This window comes from Trichoplusia ni, chromosome 14 (genome assembly GCF_003590095.1).
Source record: "Trichoplusia ni isolate ovarian cell line Hi5 chromosome 14, tn1, whole genome shotgun sequence".
Classification (NCBI taxonomy): domain Eukaryota; kingdom Metazoa; phylum Arthropoda; class Insecta; order Lepidoptera; family Noctuidae; genus Trichoplusia; species Trichoplusia ni.
The window spans coordinates 7,277,199-7,290,865 of NC_039491.1; the positions used below are offsets into that span (position 1 = coordinate 7,277,199).

The window sequence follows — 13,667 nt, forward strand, 5'->3', positions numbered from 1 at the left end:
CAAAACATAATTTTTGCACAAACACCTTTACCTATAAAACGAAACACAACACCAAACAACTGTTGTAATATTCTTAGAATTTGAAATGTGCTTGCCATAAATTTATTTCTAACTATGTTAAATTTTTAACGTCAATTCGAATGATGCAAAATAAACATATCTAATGTACTATTTACTACTGACTTCGAGTTCTTGGTAAGGAGTAGATGCAACAAGTATTGATTTTTCTATTATAATCATAATTTTCTTTAGGTCAATACAGATAGGCGAATCAGACATGCTTAGGTGTTCATTTCTTGCTACTTAAAAGCGGAGGCTCAATACAAGTTTTCTTTTAAAAACTGTTATTATTTTATTAATGTGGACTTTTGATTTCCGTAGATAGACAGTTGATTTTATATTAGTTACGAGTTCACTCTTTTATTTTATATTTTAAAATAGTTTTAGTTTTATCGAGGTGTGAAATGACAATAAAAAGCGCTTAAAAAAATGATCATTCGTAAAGTGTCCCAAGATAAGTTTGAACGATTGACTTCCAGACAAGCGAAAAATATCAAAATAGTTTTCTTCTTTTAGATAGTAGCTATTTTCCAGATCTCTTCTATTCTTATAGTGAGTATACAACATGGTTTCAGAGATTTTATGCTCTGAAAAAATATTAACCACCTTTGCTGATTATTTCATAACGTTTTCCCTCTTCTTTCTTCCGCTAGATACTAAGTAATACAATCTTCTATTTGGCAGTCCAACGGTCACACCACTGGGCTATCACTGCTAACTTCCACAACTAAATTAGCATAAATTGAGCAGAAACTATTAATAAATATTATCCTTGTATTATTTTTGTAATGCGATTTATTTTATTAAAAAAAACCCAGAAGACGGTTTGTAGGCGTACAAATTCTTTAATGTTATATAATTAATGATGAGTTAATAAATCTGGATTAGAATAATCGTAAATTCCTGCAATTTGTTCCATATACGAACTTATTGAAAAAGCCATTATTATATTACTCATTAAAGAAAGTTAAATTGTAAAAGTAGTAGGAAATTATTTGTTAATTACGAGGCTTACCGGTCTCGATTTAATTATTCTAATAGACTGTGCATTTGGTCAATGTACAGATTTACAATAGTTTTAAAATTCAAATGCCTAGACACACAACAAAGTATTGAGTATTTCGGTAATTTACATTATGTAATATCGATAGTGATTCATACCATTTACATACTCAGTCTGGCTTTTATAAAATTTAAATACCTAATAAGGCACCAATTACGTTATTTTTTTGTACTAAAGAATATTAACCATAATTTCTAGACAAAAAAGTTGACAGTCCATAACAATAATTCCTTAATTTTAATGTTTTGTGTAACGACCATTATTCGTTAGGCGCAAGTAGAACGTGAAAATTAATAAATCATTTTTATTAACCAATCGATGTAGAAGTGAAAAACTACACTAGCGACCTCAAAACAATCAAATTATATTATTTATGTTTTCGTAATGTCGTAGTTACGAATTCAACAAGATATAGGCAAATAGGAGCAGTATACATGAATGCCTATTTACACTAGCTCTACTAAAATATTAATAAGATGGATATTAATAGTGGATAATAATTATTGGTAATGGATAATAATTATTACCTCCACCAGATGATGTAACAGCCCTTTAAAAACATTACACCATTAGAATTAAAACCAGCAAACCTATAAACCTAAGAAACTTTATAAAATACTTCACATTTAACAATATGAGGTATGAGTATGACAAAATGTATTGTTTGAAGACGTTTCCTTATTAACGTATTGCCTCGAACGGTCAATTACAGACTGACAAACATTTAAGGCACAAGCTGTCTCTTGAAGGTGAGTGATGCAAATGCCAAATAATACATCTCATAAAGTGAAAGAAGAAAACTATGAGAATATAAAATGAAGAACTCGTATACAGCCATCCAAAATAACTAGTAAATCGGCGCGTATTGCAAGTTTAATTCAAATGGTCAGTGAAAAAAAAAATTTGTTAACCTCATCCGTTGGAATAAACTCTGAATTACGATACTTATTAATGTAAAATTGCAACGTAAAAACGTCAAAGTACTTACATCTATAATATCAATATTAGAGTTTTTATCAATTTAAAATCTCACTCAATTAAATCAAGAATCAAATAAAAAATATCACAATAAAAAAGTTTCGAATTGTGCTAGTGTCACTTAGTTTCGTAAATAGTGCAGTAAACCAGTTGACTTGCATTTTAACTGCAAAAGTTTAACTTCTGTTTCCGTTAACTGTAACTGAATTGTAACTGCATCCTCTCAGAGTTTTGCATCTCAAACTAAATTGCATTTGAAATGCATTTAACGTTATTACACTTTTAATTGGCAATAATAACCCGAAACAAAATAATGGTTTGGTAAAAATGACGAGAACTTTTATATTAGGTTTTTTAAAGTGCATTTAAAATGTACTTTCTAACAATCTTCTCCACTTTCAAGTCGTAACTCAAGTTTGATTATTTTACAAATATAACACATAAAATAGCAGCATATTGCACACTTACAGCTTGCATATATACTGCATCTTTAATAAAATGTTTTTTATTAAAGTAAAGTGATGTACCTATGTGATAAAGTCTATCAATTGTGATCCGCACAAATGTTAAAGGAACAGTTTATTTGCGGCATCGCTTCACAAAGAGTCAATATTTAGTAGTATACGACACGTCTACGAGGCGTCTGCTATGCCAAGGTACAAAGTGTGCTCGGCGACGTCGACGTAATTTTATAAGTCAGCCAGCTCTCCCTTTCTTCGTATTTTTATTGTCAAAATAAACAATATACATACTAACTTTCTTTAATTTCGGATTTTATTGTGTAACCTACCAATTACTAACCACATGAAATTAAGAAAAAGAAGCAATTACATATTTTTTTTGCATTATGCATTTATTACAATAAAAACAGCAAAAAGGATTGAAAATATTAGGCTGAAAACAATACAATTACAGTGAAAATTTTGAGTAATAAAATGGATTTGATCTTAATGCACATGCACAATTTCAAGATAACATATCTGACATTTTAGAATGATAAAATTATGCCTTTTTTATCTCTTAGCGAATGCTTTTATCTCACCTTGACAATATCTTTTTATACATCTTTGATATTAAATTAACGGATAGTTGTAGCAGGTAGTAGATAATAAAACAAAATAGCATTCAGCAAGAGGTAGGACGTTGTTGGCAGAGTGAAAGGCGATGCGCTTGACCGTCGCGGCGGCGGCAGCGGCGGCCGCCGGAGAGGACGCAAGGGCGCCGTGCGTCTTGCCGAAATTATTCGGGGCTCGCTGCACAATCGATTTTTCCCGCCCGATGCGGAAAATTCTTCGGGGCGGGGCGGGTGTAGCGCGACGGGAGGAGGGGGGCCGAGCGAGGGGGGCATAGCGCCTGGGGGGCAGGCGGAGTGCAGCGGGGCGGTGCAACGCGCGCCGCCGTCCCGGCCGTCGGGCAGACAGTAGGACGGCGACGCCACTGAGAGTCGGTGACCACGGCGCGAGGAGCGCGCTCGCCGCACAGTGACATGTAGCGCGGCCACCGCGCCGCAGCCCCGCGACCACTCCGCCGGTGGCGGCGCGCCGATGCGCCTGCCGCCCGGCCTGACGCCGACGCCGACGCCCGCGCCGCGATACAAACCGCGATCCGCACCTAATCCTCACCAGTGTTGCTTTCACTGTTACACCTGAAGCGAGCCCTTCAGCCCGTCTGTATTGACGACAGTCGTCGGATGGAACCCGGAGTGCGCCGATTCGCATCAAGGTTAGACGAATATTTGAATGTGAGTGTTAGTGCGCCGCCCGCCGACGATCCAGTGCGCCCTAGCGCACCCCTGTACTTCAGCTGTACGCGCACACTACAGTAACACATAGGTAGGTCGAAAACACGTGAAACCCACTCGCCACTGACTCATGTAAAATTCCTTAACATGCATTCTGTTATTTTTCCCGAAAATTTCATACACCAACTTCTCAGAAAATCAAAGACAATTCTGACAGATAATTTAAACGCTGAAATACGTTATGTTCTTACATCTTTCTATTAGACGATTCCGAGTCATTTTCCCGCCTTTGTGTGTTTAGCGCCAAACTGGTTTGTTATCCTTCGTAATATTAGATTGTCTGAGATTTTGTTTTTTATTGATGGAAATATCAACATTTATCTTAGTACCTATTTGTGTTTATTTTATGAGTTAATTTGTTCATGAGTCAGTGTGGGAATCAACGTGACATCTCACCGGGCGGGCATGCGGTGTAATACAATCGTATCTAGATTTATTTTAAAGATACATTTAATTCTACTGGATATAAAATTTATTGTGCTTGTCATATTCGGCTATGCAAATTCAGTATGCGTCGCTTATACATGGGTACGCGGTGTGTACGCAGGGTAAACATTTAAAAAGCTGGAAGCTTTTGTCAACGGTTTCGATCGCGTGACTTTGGGAATTGGAAAAAATATTGCGTTCTATGTAGCGACGGTAGCTACCCTTCGGCTACACATTTTATCAATGAAAAACCTATTCCATTGGCTGGTAGCTTTGAAAAGGTGCGTACTAACTTTAAATTTAAATATAGTTTTTGTTCTTGTTTTTTCAGAACGTTTTTATTTGATTATTATAAATGAAAGGAGATGTAAATGTCATAAAACTATATACCTCCCTTTCTCTACGCCACTTAATCTAATTGACTTACATCATCATAGCAAGTAATCAAAGCGGTAAATAAAAACCAAATGTAATCTACAGCAAATTTTCGATTAAATGTATTAATTCAATTAACAAAAAAGTAATCTGGCCTATCAATTATCAATAAATTACTTTCGAATAAGTATCCGACGGTGACCTGCAGAATCACGTGCATGTAGCACTGTTAAACGCTAAGTATGTTACCAACCCTTAGTTACTTATTAAAAACAATATAAAATACAAAGCATCGATCCTCCTTTGTTTAAATCTTAAAATTACATCGTTTTTTTTTTTAAATCGTGTACTATTTACATAATGTTTCTAAAAGCTGTAATCTAATTGAAACTATGAAATTTGACAAACATTTGACAAGTTTGCATGTCTTGTAAGGTCAAAGCCTTCAGAAAATAAGAAAAAAATATGATGTTAGAACAATAAAGATAAGATACAGTTACATTATAAATGCTACGGTTTACTAAAACTTTTTATTTAAATCGAATTAATTTAGTTTCGGGGCTTCTAAGTTTCGCATTCTTTGGTTATTAGTTACGATTAATTATTGATTATATTGTCGTTAAAGTATCTGGTTAGAAGTTTATCTGAGTAACTGTTAACTGGTTAGCTATCACTTAACATTTTGGTCTTAATTACATTGCGTTAAAATTTTCATATATGAACTCTTTTGCATAGGCTCGCTTTAACATCTTCAAGCGAAAGCATTTTACATTATTGGAATTTTTAATTTATGACACAAAAACTATGATTGACGTATATTCGTTTTTCATCAATAATTAATTGCGTTTTCGTATTAATCGAAGAACATTAAGTATTCAAAAATGACATATAATATAACAATGTAAACTTTTAAGCGGCATTTGAAAGTTATGCGAAAAGTATTTATACTTAAAACTAAAGTCGTCACATTTCTTAAAGATTCAAATGTCAGGAATAAAATTGATTTCACATAAAAATTATATATCCCTTGTTTATAATATACTTAAATAGTTGATAATATAAACATTAAACATATAGTTTCTAACAAAGATAAGACAAATACATAACATAAGAAGGCACTTCCTTTGGAAAATGAATATTGTTTTCTATTAACAATTAATATAATACATTATCTAACATTTTACTATTGTAGAGTATTATTTCTTTATGAGTATTTAATCACACACGTAATATGTTCACCATACGTTCAATAGCTTTCCATATTTTAAAATAATTTTGTTGTTGTTGAAACTTGTTCCTCGAAGTTACAATAAGGATAGGTACTTAAGAAAAAAAATATACACATAAAAATTAACTATTATATTTCCTTCATGTTTGAAAGAAAACCGTTAATTTGTTCTGTAAAGTAATCTACTACATTATTCACCAATTAAAATCAATACCAAATCAAAGAGTTTTTATTTCAAGAGAGTTGGCCCTTTGTCAGGCACTTTAAAAAAATTATAACGCTGAAGTCGTTATAATTTTTTGCTCATCTAATTGATGTGTTCATATGAGTATCAACCTACTTCCTCCTAATATTATAACTATTATAAGGCGAAAGTTTGTATGTAATAATGTATAGATTTTGGTTCCTCTTTGGACCACTGAAACTTGGTACACAGATAGTTTATAACCTGGATTAACTCGTAGATTTTTATCCCGATTATATGTTCCCGTAGGATAATTTTCGATTTTTTGTGGGTACGCCCGCGGGCCACAGCTAGTATTTATATAAAATAATACTGAAGATGAAGATTAGTACTTAGTAGGGCTTTTAATAAGCTTGTGAAGCTCAAAGCTTATTAAGCTTTTAAGATTGAGCCTACTATGTAAGCTGCGCCTCTATAACGATGTGTACTTACAACAATATTATTCCTGTTTGTTTAATATTTAATAAATTATGGACATTCTCGTCTTCTTAATACGTTGGTCAATGATACAACAATGTTAAACTTTTATTAGCTTACGAGGTATTACCGCGACTTAGTCCGCGATGTATGAAGATATGAGGCATGGTTTTTTTTTAAATGGATTTCAAATTTTTGGATGGCCATTTTTTTAATCAAATTATTCTGTTACTACTACTGTGAAAGAGTAACAAACAAACTTTCATTAATATTATTAGAATATTAATAGATGGATAGTCTTCATCGAATCCCTAATTCGATGAAGACTATCCATCTATTGGCCGGTATAGTTCCAATTTAACTCTTATTGAATATGTATCTATATTATGTTATTAAAAATATTTGACTGTTAATTTTAACGAATGGAGCATTTTAAAGTACCAATAGTCAATTATTTTATTACACGTACCTTTATATATGATTTAAATATTCATTTGATTACGTAAGTAAGGCACAAAACTAGGCATATTATACTTTATCATGAATTTATATATAATAAGTAAAGTAGAAACACGTGTAGGCGCTCTTATCGATTTTTTTTCCGTGGATATTATTTCCGGATCAAAAGACACAATGAAAATAATATTATAAATATTTTTCATACTTTTAAACTGATTATTTACTTTTTTGGACTCAAGAAAGTGGCCTCCCTATCTTAGACCAATGATGATCCGAATTAAATTTGGACTACGCATGTTAAATGACAAATTCATTTCCGTTGCGTGGATTTATTCCAATATAACAGCTAATGCGTAGTAAGTGCGTGTGCAAAAAATTAAAACGCACTTGTATTGTTCAATTGAAACGCTATCAACAAGAAACTGGAAGCTGATTTGTTTTACCAAGTTTAATCGCAGTTTGCTAAAAACCAGCGCCTAAAAACACCAATACGTAATACTTTCTAATTAAAAACATCCTGCGCGTTCGTGACGGGCTCGCTTCGTGTTACTGTAACGTGCATTTATATTGATTTTGTACGAAAAGATGCAGAAGAAACGTTTGCTAGAGTTCGTTGTAGCGGGATGCGTCTGTGATGAAGTTTATATGTGTTTTTAATGTTACAGCGAAGTTTTAATAACCTAAGATATATTTTATGTGAAAGTAGAAAGAGATTTAGAAATTACGTTTTCTTTTCTTTATTTTTTTTGTATTTAGTTGCCAGTTACTTCTCATATTCTAAAACGAATGAGTTAATACCCGTATAGTTTGGTACTATAGCTAAAACCCAAGTCTAAAATATTTTAACGAACAAAGAAAAAATCGTGAATGAGACATTCGTAGCGTTTACAGTTTTCAATAAAATGGACTCTATGTCTATAAACTCAGATTATTTATGCTTCGTTTTAACACGTATATTGAAATTATGAATAGTTTTTGTTAAGCTGTTCATGTAGAACATTGCGTTGAACCTATTTTTTTTCTGTAGCGGTCTCCATGCGTTTCAAACAATCCGTCTTATATTCATTCGTGCATCGCTCGATTACGTCTCTTAAGAGATAAAACGCAGCCGCTTTTCACGTAAAATTAACCATGTAATTTAAAAACTATAAAACCGACAATGCGAGTCTAGCCTCCAGCATACCTAGAATACTTTGAAAACTTTGTTCTGCTTAATTAAGTTAGCTAAAAACTGGAGTTGAGTATAAGATGAATGTATTGTGAAAAAAAAACGTTCTATTTTTTTATTGTTTCTTTGACAGAAACTTGAACAAGGGTTCTAATTTTTCGCAATTATGTGGACATTAATTAGCTACATTATATTTTGAATTTTAAAAAGATTACCTATTTTATATGTTAGATATATCGAAAATAAATTTAAAGAAAGTACAAAAGATAAATCGTTTAATAAATGTATGCCATACAAGTCATTTACCGGAAAAATAGTTGACTAATGATGCGCGCGAAGTAGCGCCGCTTGCGCATTCGCTTTACATAAAAGATTTCTTCAACGAAAATAATAATTATTTTAAAGTATTTGTTTTTCCTACAAAACATGTTATTATTTTACTGCATATTTAAATCAGAACAGTAAAATAATAGACAATAATTTAAAGAATTGAGGAGTCTTCTACCTACTAACCCATTTTAGTTATCATACTTATATTGAATATAGAAAGGATAAATAAATTAGTGTGGGAACACATTTTATATCAAGTAAGTGCCTAAACACAGGTACAAGGACGTAAAATACTTTAAATTTGTTCGAACTACATGTCCAATGATAACAATTACATACAAAAACCGAATTAAATTTGCTTTTCCTTATCCAATGCCCAAAACAGACACTGTACTAAAAAGGAATTCTTTTCATGGCCTTGTTAGTTCAAAATACATTGGCAAGCATGGAATATGTTATGCGAAAATATACTTGTAATACAAGAATATGAAATAAAATATTAATAGTCGAATAATGCTTGTCTGACCTCCGTTAAAGATAATTTGTATGGAGAAATAGTGCTAAGGCACAGAATAACAAAGTAAAAGCAATTAGACGGAAAAGTATGTTAGAACTACACCAAGTAGGCACTAAAATTTTATGATGACGATTAAGGATAAAAAGACATTATGAACCAAAAGAGTTTTATCGCAAAATACATTTAAAGTACTATTACCTAATTTTCATTAAAAGTTTGGATATAAATCGCATACAAAATGCACTGTAACCCGTTTATAAATTTATATCTAAAGTAGAGAAGTATTCTATAACGCTTAAATTTGTTAATTAAAAATCGCCTCTGGTCCACCGACAAATTTTGGGTTCAATCCTTAATCAAAAATAATCTGAATCTGTATTAAATCCTTAAACTAGCTGATGAGACTACATTGTCACAAATCCAGTGTAAAAAAATATACCCTTACCTTACATCGGTCATCTTACAGAAAACAAAAATCAATTATTTTAAACTTGGCGAAGCTCAAACAGTAGCATTAAAATAACTAATAAAATTAGTTTTTATGATCGAAAAACAATGCCCAGTAAGCGAAGAGTACAACTAGAAGCGACTTATAATAAAAACTGTTTGAAAGCACCTGTAGTCCGCGGTAGTCCTTACATAATATATGTTTAAACAAAATTAAACGTTCAGCCATACAATATAAGTTTCAAATACTAAAATCAGTGAAAGAAGGAAAGGCTGATCAAAAATCAAGTATTTGAAAAATAAATGTTTGAAATATCTTGGGTAGGTGAGTGCAGTATTCCAGTAGCATATGATTACAAGTCGCAATTAAATCATCTTTTCACGCCACGTGAGTTAAATCAATTAGATAAAATTATTTTCTTGATTGCGGTTACTTTGTTGCTGCTGTTAGTTTCATCTCCAATTCACTTATTTGAAACTGTCATCTTAAAGGTATTAATTAAGGGATTATACAAAGTTTGTTTATTTAAAAAAGATTTACTTACGCGTATTTTTAGGGTAAGTAAAGCAGTTCGATTTTTGATACCGCCGCCGGTTCAGCTCATGATTGAAAACTCATATTGGGCCCGAAACTATATGAGCTATCGTGATAAATATGCGTGATGTAGCAATATTAAATGAATAATTATGAATACGTCTCACGAAAGTAATAGAGAAAATTTAAAAAATTGGTCCCGGAAATCTGTTATTTGTATAAAAATATGATAGGTTAGATGAAAAGGTATAATATTTAACGTTTAACGTACAGGTATTGTGATACAGCAGCATCAAAACGCAGAAACTAAATCGCGGCGACTAGAAACTTGATTTAACTTTGCCAAGTTAACTTTGCAACAAAGACCGCCTGTATTATCAAACAAAACTGAACTTTAGTACGTTATTTTGTGTCTATTTGTTGATACAATTCGCCTTAAAATTAAAAAAAAAGGATAGGACATGTAGAGTACTGAGTATGGGACATAATCATGATGATTAGATACAACTACCCAAAAAACATTAAATTAGATTTTGATGTTTTTGAAAATGCAAAAATTTTTCCATCGTGTTCTCTAACTAGATGGCTTACTAGAAATAAGTTTATAAGCCCACAAGATGCAATAAAAGAGTATAGAATCGATCGCATATCACTTAAACGGTACAAAAATACATCTTTAATTAAATTAAAATGAAAATAAAATTAAGCCTATTCAGTCTACAGGAAATTATAAGAGATAATTCTAAATAAACTGCTTAACGATATAAAAATGATGTTTATATCACCGGTAGATAATCTGAGAATATAGATACATAAATTGGATGATAACACCGTTATTTAATGTGGCTTTATCACTGCGTGACAAATATGAAACATAACGGTTTTTTTCTTTTCTCAGTTTGAACTGTTCTATGAAAATCGCGTACATTTTGTTTTTTTTTAAATAAAACCTTCTTTTATACGGCGACGACATGCAAAGCAAAGCTGTTACAATAGGTTACTATATAGGTACAATAGGTAACATTCTAAGATTGAAATGCGTTAAATAAAATAGTAAAGAAAATATAATAAAAATCATTTTTCTCTACCAGAGAATGATACTGATTTAGTATTGAGTATATTTTTATCGAAACCCCAAAGTGTTCATTCCATACACTTATAATTTATCTACTAAGTAGAAAGATATTTACTGTGTATTTTCAGTACATTAAATTACATCATAGCTATATATCGTGGGACAGGAAAGGTGCAAACGAAAACAAACATGTGATGAAGACCCCGTCCGCTAATAGAAACACCTTATAATATACACAAGTGCATCCTATTATATCTGCAAATACCTATAACAATGTACTAGGGTAATGGCTGCAACTAAGATATACACTCATACATACCTACTCGTCATTTACTCTACTGAAACATAAACGCATATACACGGCAAGGAAACAGTACAAAACTATATCGTTAGCTGTTAAGGATATGTTTTGTTATAAAACTTCAAGCATCGTAAAAAATCTTTAATTAAAATGCTGCAACGTTTCTAAATTTAATTTAATTTATTTTTAAATTACATTTTAATTTAATATAAGAATGCGAAGAGAGACAATGGTTTTATTAACCTCACAAAAATTTCTCACAATAGCGTACATTATCTAAAAGGCGCGGGCGGCGGGTGCGCTTGCGCCGCTTACCGTCTGACATCGGCGCCGCCGCCGCTCGGTATAATGCCTAGCAATTAACATTGACGCGAAATTCATCCGTGTTATATTTCGGGCATGGCAACTATATCTGCAAGCGAAAAAGTTAGCCGCCGTCGTCGCCGACGCACTCACACTAGCACACACTAACACATGTGCATGCTGCGCACAATAGGCCTAGGTATATATCGTTTACACCAGTCTACACACATACATCGTAGTGCATGCACATGTGTGCGTCCGGCCTCAGACTTTACCCTTGAACGCATGCGAAACGCTAGATAATTCCACACCGAATTGGTGCATTGATAAAAAATGATAACCTGAATAAACTGTTGGCAGGTTTCAGCGATGACATACCTATCTCGCGATTTTTTTTTTGAAATTTATAGTTGTAGAGTTATAAAACGGTAATGAAACGTAAAAGAGTCACATCCCGAGCTAGACAAAGAAATGCCAATGTATTGTTTGTAAGATTGAAAGTAATTGTGAAGAAGAGAGAGTCTCCACCGCCTCCCAGACGCGGTTTATTAATAATTTTATATATCTAGGTATGCTATGTATGAACCTGATTTGTCTAGGATGTTATTTCAAATATTTTAAAGGTCAGCTCTTGATTTATATGGCGCTTGTGAATAAGTATTTTTATTATGTAACAGCGAATTTATTAAGACAGTGATAGACAGTAAAATAATTTATATAGATCATGATAATTGTCGTAACAATTACGTGATAAATTTCCCATAGAATTTCAAACCATAGTTTAAAGTGCTTATTGTTAAAACAATACTTTTCTCCGACTTGTGTAAATCTTCAGTATTTCGAACTAAAGTACAGACCTACAGACTCGAATGATATTGTAGCGATTCCCTGAGTTATGATAGCACCGTAACAATTGTCCGCCGTGTAGATTAACTCTTGTAACGTCTTTATCAAAGTTCCGGGTACACAAGTATACCAGTTCTAAGCAATGGCGTTTTATGTCCTATTTACTGCCTACCTTGTTTCCAATGATTAACCTGTTAAAAGATACTATTTCTAAGAAATGTTCTGAGACAATTAATTTTGAAACTTAGTGTTGCCCTTAAACGATTTAGTACAATGTTATACGTTGAACAATATTGTCGTCTCTGCTCTTAAAATTTTATAATGGAGTACTTTTTCTTTGCATGCTCAAATTCGTAATTTTATTGTGAATGGTATCGATGAAAAACATTGAACCTATGTTACGGAGTACTTATTTTTTTTTCTTCTAATTTTAAATGTGTATGTCCTTTTGTTCGTCAAAATTATTCTAAAACACTATCATGGATCACCGTGATAAATTTTAGGACATAAAACTCGGTCACTTAATCGCCAAAAATGGTCGATTACAACGTATTACATAAGAATACAGTAGAAGAACAATTACAGGCTGTTATTTTATCATATGAGCTACGTGCGTAAGCAAACTTTTTTCATTCACATCTATTAAAAAAAAAAACTGTACGAAAAAACAAAGTTACAATTTACGCCAGCCTTGTTCTAAGTTTATCACGATCAATTTATGTTTGCATGTAAAATTTAAATTTAAGACATTCAAAGAATTACTATTTACAAAAAATGCCTTTGTAATCCATTAGCAATGAACCTAATTTACTTTATAATTAACATTTCAAACGTCTATTCAAATAAAGACTACATTTTAAACAGTTGATAATATCAAAATAGGTAGACAGCTAAAATACTACAATTTAGTTTACATAAGACCAAATAAAGTATAACGGCAACCTTGAAAACTATTCCCTGTTAGATTCAATACAGCCTGCATGTTCAAAAAAACTTCTTCTAACATGAAAATTACACATGGCAAAAAAGCAAGAAATTGTCGGCGCACTATTCTCTTTACAATTCTGAATTTAAAATAGTCAAAAAAGAGAAAA

The 13,667-nt window shown here is 32.4% G+C and overlaps 1 protein-coding gene across 3 annotated transcripts in view; it reads left to right on the forward strand.

The window, feature by feature from the left end:
- The first annotated feature begins 3,497 nt into the window (after positions 1 to 3,497).
- The window catches only part of LOC113500584 (protein bric-a-brac 1-like), a 42,471-nt gene continuing 32,301 nt past the window's right edge, over positions 3,498 to 13,667 (forward strand). Inside the window, exon 1 of one of the 3 annotated variants that reach the window (XM_026881436.1) lies at positions 3,498 to 3,933. The gene's annotated coding sequence lies outside the window, so the exon portion shown is untranslated. The remainder of the gene's footprint in view (positions 3,934 to 13,667) is intronic. The other 2 variants (XM_026881434.1, XM_026881437.1) reach the window with 2 other exon arrangements.